The 6,194-nt window shown below is 52.1% G+C and overlaps 1 long non-coding RNA gene across 46 annotated transcripts; it reads left to right on the forward strand.

The window, feature by feature from the left end:
• Nucleotides 1-306: 306 nt before the first annotated feature.
• LOC311120062 lies at nt 307-3,449 on the forward strand. Of its 46 annotated transcripts, XR_014612103.1 has the most exons (9): nt 307-1,217; nt 1,252-1,746; nt 1,915-1,986; nt 2,054-2,085; nt 2,118-2,185; nt 2,306-2,339; nt 2,426-2,592; nt 2,633-2,956; nt 2,997-3,085. It is a non-coding gene; the product is annotated as an uncharacterized lncRNA (long non-coding RNA). The 46 variants fall into 46 exon arrangements; XR_014612095.1 differs by having other exon boundaries at nt 1,915-2,185; nt 2,633-2,728; nt 2,787-2,956; nt 2,997-3,089; XR_014612096.1 differs by having other exon boundaries at nt 1,915-2,185; nt 2,633-2,756; nt 2,787-2,956; nt 2,997-3,088.
• The last annotated feature ends 2,745 nt before the right edge of the window (nt 3,450-6,194 follow it).

A 6,194-nucleotide genomic window follows, 5' to 3' on the forward strand; every position in this document is an offset into this window, starting at 1 on the left:
CCCTCACCACCCGGGAGAGAAGCTCTCTGCTTTAGATACATCATATCTACTGTTGCATTAAAGAGACAGAAGGCATGTGTTCTATGAGGTCACATTCTTATGGTTTGAGAGAACAGGAAGTGTATTCTAAGAAATGCCCCGGAACATCAAGTCAACGCACCCCCCCTCCCCTCCCCTCCTTTTCGATTGGGTTTCCAAGATTCCTGTGTGTTTGTGTGTGCGTGCACACGTGTATGCACTCCTATGTATGTGCATGTGTGAGAGAAACAATATTAACCCTTGATAACAGATGGAAACATCTCATTTAAAAAGTTTTTATTTGAAATGATTTAAAATACAAATAATATATAGTATTTTTTTTTCTCCCATTTACAATGACAGTTTTGTAAACCCAAAGTGGCAGATCGTAGTTGTGTTCGGGTTAAGGTAGTTATAACTATCCCCGTTAGGAAGTAGCTCCACCTCAGTTTTCCCTCCCCAATCCTAACCTTCAACAACAAGGACCACCTTCCCCCATGAGGCGTCCCCAATGGCACCCTATTCCCTGTATAGTGCACTATCCCCATAGGGCTCTGGTCAAAAGTAGTGCACTATAGTGAAGCTCCTGCAGTCAGTTTCCACACAGCGGTTGGTTAGACTGATACTCACAGTACAACTGGCACCATAGCCTATTCAGCTGCTTTCAACCAAGGGACTGTCTGTGTGTGTCTGTGTGTTGTTAGGAGGTACTGTCTGTGTGTGTCTGTGTGTTGTTAGTAGGTACTGTCTGTGTGTGTCTGTGTGTTGTTAGGAGGTACTGTCTGTGTGTCTGTGTCTGTGTGTTGTTAGGAGGTACTGTCTGTGTGTGTCTGTGTGTTGTTAGGAGGTACTGTCTGTGTGTGTCTGTGTGTTGTTAGGAGGTACTGTCTGTGTGTGTCTGTGTGTTAGGAGGTACTGTCTGTCTGTGTGTTGTTAGGAGGTACTGTCTGTCTGTGTGTCTGTGTGTTGTTAGGAGGTACTGTCTGTGTGTCTGTGTGTTGTTAGGAGGTACTGTCTGTGTGTGTCTGTGTGTTGTTAGGAGGTACTGTCTGTGTGTGTCTGTGTGTTGTTAGGAGGTACTGTCTGTGTGTGTCTGTGTGTTGTTAGGAGGTACTGTCTGTCTGTGTCTGTGTGTTGTTAGGAGGTACTGTCTGTGTGTTGTTAGGAGGTACTGTCTGTGTGTGTCTGTGTGCTGTTAGGTGGTACTGTCTGTGTGTGTCTGTGTGTTGTTAGGTGGTACTGTCTGTGTGTCTGTGTGTTGTTAGGAGGTTCTGTCTGTGTGTGTCTGTGTGTTGTTAGGAGGTACTGTCTGTGTCTGTCTGTGTGTTGTTAGGAGGTACTGTCTGTGTGTCTGTGTGTTGTTAGGAGGTACTGTCTGTGTGTCTGTGTGTTGTTAGGAGGTACTGTCTGTGTGTGTCTGTGTGTTGTTAGGAGGTACTGTCTGTCTGTGTGTTGTTAGGAGGTACTGTCTGTGTGTGTGTTGTTAGGAGGTACTGTCTGTGTGTGTGTGTTGTTAGGAGGTACTGTCTGTGTGTCTGTGTGTTGTTAGGAGGTACTGTCTGTGTGTTGTTAGAAGGTACTGTCTGTGTGTGTCTGTGTGTTGTTAGGAGGTACTGTCTGTCTGTGTGTTGTTAGGAGGTACTGTCTGTGTGTGTGTTGTTAGGAGGTACTGTCTGTGTGTGTGTGTTGTTAGGAGGTACTGTCTGTGTGTCTGTGTGTTGTTAGGAGGTACTGTCTGTCTGTGTGTTGTTAGGAGGTACTGTCTGTCTGTGTGTTGTTAGGAGGTACTGTCTGTCTGTGTGTTGTTAGGAGGTACTGTCTGTCTGTGTGTTGTTAGGAGGTACTGTCTGTCTGTGTGTTGTTAGGAGGTACTGTCTGTCTGTGTGTTGTTAGGAGGTACTGTCTGTGTGTGTCTGTGTGTTGTTAGGAGGTACTGTCTGTCTGTGTGTGTCTGTGTGTTGTTAGGAGGTACTGTCTGTCTGTGTGTGTCTGTGTGTTAGGAGGTACTGTCTGTGTGTCTGTGTGTTGTTAGGAGGTACTGTCTGTGTGTCTGTGTGTTGTTAGGAGGTACTGTCTGTCTGTGTCTGTGTTGTTAGGAGGTACTGTCTGTGTGTGTCTGTGTGTTGTTAGGAGGTACTGTCTGTGTGTGTCTGTGTGTTGTTAGGAGGTACTGTCTGTGTGTGTGTTGTTAGGAGGTACCCTCTGTGTGTGTGTTGTTAGGAGGTACTGTCTGTGTGTCTGTGTGTTGTTAGGAGGTACTGTCTGTCTGTGTCTGTGTTGTTAGGAGGTACTGTCTGTGTGTGTCTGTGTGTTGTTAGGAGGTACTGTCTGTGTGTGTGTTGTTAGGAGGTACCCTCTGTGTGTGTGTTGTTAGGAGGTACTGTCTGTGTGTCTGTGTTGTTAGGAGGTACTGTCTGTGTGTGTCTGTGTGTTGTTAGGAGGTACTGTCTGTGTGTGTCTGTGTGTTGTTAGGAGGTACTGTCTGTGTGTGTCTGTGTGTTAGGAGGTACTGTCTGTGTCTGTCTGTGTGTTGTTAGGAGGTACTGTCTGTGTGTGTCTGTGTGTTGTTAGGAGGTACTGTCTGTGTGTGTGTGTGTCTGTGTGTTGTTAGGAGGTACTGTCTGTGTGTGTCTGTGTGTTGTTAGGAGGTACTGTCTGTGTGTGTCTGTGTGTTGTTAGGAGGTACTGTCTGTGTGTGTGTTGTTAGGAGGTACTGTCTGTGTGTGTGTTGTTAGGAGGTACTGTCTGTGTGTCTGTGTTGTTAGGAGGTACTGTCTGTGTGTGTCTGTGTGTTGTTAGGAGGTACTGTCTGTGTGTGTCTGTGTGTTGTTAGGAGGTACTGTCTGTGTGTGTCTGTGTGTTGTTAGGAGGTACTGTCTGTGTCTGTCTGTGTGTTGTTAGGAGGTACTGTCTGTGTGTGTCTGTGTGTTGTTAGGAGGTACTGTCTGTGTGTGTGTGTGTCTGTGTGTTGTTAGGAGGTACTGTCTGTGTGTGTCTGTGTGTTGTTAGGAGGTACTGTCTGTGTGTGTCTGTGTGTTGATAGGAGGTTCTGTCATTCTGTGTGTCTGTGTGTTGTTAGGAGGTACTGTCTGTGTGTCTGTTGTAATGACAGCATGCAGTCAGATCTGAAACCCTTCTCTACCAGTTACAGGTAGCGTTCCACTATAATGTAGAAACAATTATAAGAACAATTATCTACAAGTCTTGATATTCGCTACCAAAGTAATTTTTCTCCCAACAGAGCTACAAAAGACAGTATATTTTCTGACCACAGAGCAGTTGAGCCCGTTTTCATTTAACAGAATAACAGTAAACCAGAAAGACAGACGGCTTTTACATTGTTAAAAAAACATGACAAATTTAATGTCTGATGATTAATGCTGACCGCTGAGTGGCTGAATGTATCCTTCTCTCTCATTCCCCTCTCCCTGCACCCATCTCCCTCTCCTCTCATTCCCCCTCTCCCTGCATCCCTCCCTCTCCTCTCTCATTCCCCCTCTCCCTGCACCCCTCCCTCTCCTCTCATTCCCCCTCTCCCTGCATCCCTCCCTCTCCTCTCATTCCCCCTCTCCCTGCATCCCTCCCTCTCCTCTCTCATTCCCCCTCTCCCTGCACCCCTCCCTCTCCTCTCATTCCCCTCTCCCTGCATCCCTCCCTCTCCTCTCTCATTCCCCCTCTCCCTGCATCCCTCCCTCTCCTCTCATTCCCCCTCTCCCTGCATCCTTTCCTCTCCTCCCATTCCCCTCTCCCTGCATCCCTCCCTCTCCTCTCTCCTCCCCCCTCTCCCTGCATCCCTCCCTCTCCTCTCTCCTCCCCCCTCTCCCTGCATCCCTCCCTCTCCCTGCATCCCTCCCTCTCCTCTCATTCCCCTCTCCCTGCATCCCTCCCTCTCCTCTCATTCCCCTCTCCCTGCATCCCTCCCTCTCCTCTCATTCCCCTCTCCCTGCATCCCTCCCTCTCCTCCCCCATTCCCCCTCTCCTCTCATTCCCTCTCCCTGCATCCCTCCCTCTCCTCCCCCATTCCCCCTCTCCCTGCATCCCTCCCTCTCCTCTCTCATTCCCCCTCTCCCTGCATCCCTCCCTCTCCTCTCTCATTCCCCCTCTCCCTGCATCCCTCCCTCTCCTCTCTCATTCCCCCTCTCCCTGCATCCCTCCCTCTCCTCTCATTCCCCTCTCCCTGCATCCCTCCCTCTCCTCCCCCATTCCCCCTCTCCTCTCATTCCCCCTCTCCCTGCATCCCTCCCTCTCTCATTCCCCCTCTCCCTGCATCCCTCGCTTTCCCTCCCTCTCCTCTCATTCCCTCTCCCTGCATCCCTCCCTCTCCTCCCCCATTCCCCCTCTCCTCTCATTCCCCCTCTCCCTGCATCCCTCCCTCTCTCATTCCCCCTCTCCCTGCATCCCTCGCTTTCCCTCCCTCTCCTCTCATTCCCTCTCCCTGCATCCCTCCCTCCCATTCCCCCTCTCCCTGCATCCCTCCCTCTCCTCTCTCATTCACCCTCTCCCTGCATCCCTCCCTCTCCTCTCATTCCCCCTCTCCCTGCATCCCTCCCTCTCCTCTCATTCCCCCTCTCCCTGCATCCCTCCCTCTCCTCTCATTCCCCCTCTCCCTGCATCCCTCCCTCTCCTCTCATTCCCCCTCTCCCTGCATCCCTCCCTCTCCTCTCTCATTCCCCCTCTCCCTGCATCCCTCCCTCTCCTCTCATTCCCTCTCCCTGCATCCCTCCCTCTCCTCTCTCCTCCCCCCTCTCCCTGCATCCCTCCCTCTCCTCTCTCATTCCCTCTCCCTGCATCCCTCCCTCTCCTCTCTCATTCCCCCTCTCCCTGCATCCCTCCCTCTCCTCTCTCATTCCCTCTCCCTGCATCCCTCCCTCTCCTCCCCCATTCCCCCTCTCCCTGCATCCCTCCCTCTCCTCCCCCCTCTCCCTGCATCCCTCCCTCTCCTCTCATTCCCCCTCTCCCTGCATCCCTCCCTCTCCTCTCATTCCCCTCTCCCTGCATCCCTCCCTCTCCTCTCATTCCCCCTCTCCCTGCATCCCTCCCTCTCTCATTCCCCCTCTCCCTGCATCCCTCGCTTTCCCTCCCTCTCCTCTCATTCCCTCTCCCTGCATCCCTCCCTCCCATTCCCCCTCTCCCTGCATCCCTCCCTCTCCTCTCATTCCCCCTCTCCCTGCATCCCTCCCTCTCCTCTCATTCCCCCTCTCCCTGCATCCCTCCCTCTCCTCTCATTCCCCCTCTCCCTGCATCCCTCCCTCTCCTCTCATTCCCCCTCTCCCTGCATCCCTCCCTCTCCTCTCATTCCCCCTCTCCCTGCATCCCTCCCTCTCCTCTCTCATTCCCCCTCTCCCTGCACCCCTCCCTCTCCTCTCTCCTCCCCCCTCTCCCTGCATCCCTCCCTCTCCTCTCATTCCCCCTCTCCCTGCATCCCTCCCTCTCCTCCCCCTCTCCCTGCATCCCTCCCTCTACTCTCATTCCCCCTCTCCCTGCATCCCTCCCTCTCCTCTCTCATTCCCCCTCTCCCTGCATCCCTCCCTCTCCTCCCCCCTCTCCCTGCATCCCTCCCTCTCCTCTCTCATTCCTCCTCTCCCTGCATCCCTCCCTCTCCTCTCTCATTCCCTCTCCCTGCATCCCTCCCTCTCCTCTCTCATTCCCCTCTCCCTGCATCCCTCCCTCTCCTCTCTCATTCCCCCTCTCCCTGCATCCCTCCCTCTCCTCCCTCATTCCCCCTCTCCCTGCATCCCTCCCTCTCCTCTCTCATTCCCCCTCTCCCTGCATCCCTCCCTCTCCTCTCATTCCCCCTCTCCCTGCATCCCTCCCTCTCCTCTCTCCTCCCCCCTCTCCCTGCATCCCTCCCTCTCCTCTCTCCTCCCCCCTCTCCCTGCATCCCTCCCTCTCCTCTCTCATTCCCCCTCTCCCTGCATCCCTCCCTCTCCTCCCTCTTCTCTCGTTCTCCTCCTTAAATGTATTCGGTAGTTATCCTTAATAATATTATAATATATATTACATCCTTAATAATATTATAATATATATTACATCCTTAATAATATAATAATATATCTTTCAGAGGGTATAATATTAGTCAGGGAAATCCCAAATAGATAAGAGTCTAGATGACCGTCAGCTAGCGCGCTAACACTAAGGCTAGGTGGAAAAAGTTACAAAACTCCCTTAGCTTACTT

This window comes from Coregonus lavaretus (genome assembly GCF_964263955.1).
Source record: "Coregonus lavaretus genome assembly, contig: HAP1_SCAFFOLD_4496, whole genome shotgun sequence".
Taxonomy (NCBI): Eukaryota; Metazoa; Chordata; class Actinopteri; order Salmoniformes; family Salmonidae; genus Coregonus; species Coregonus lavaretus.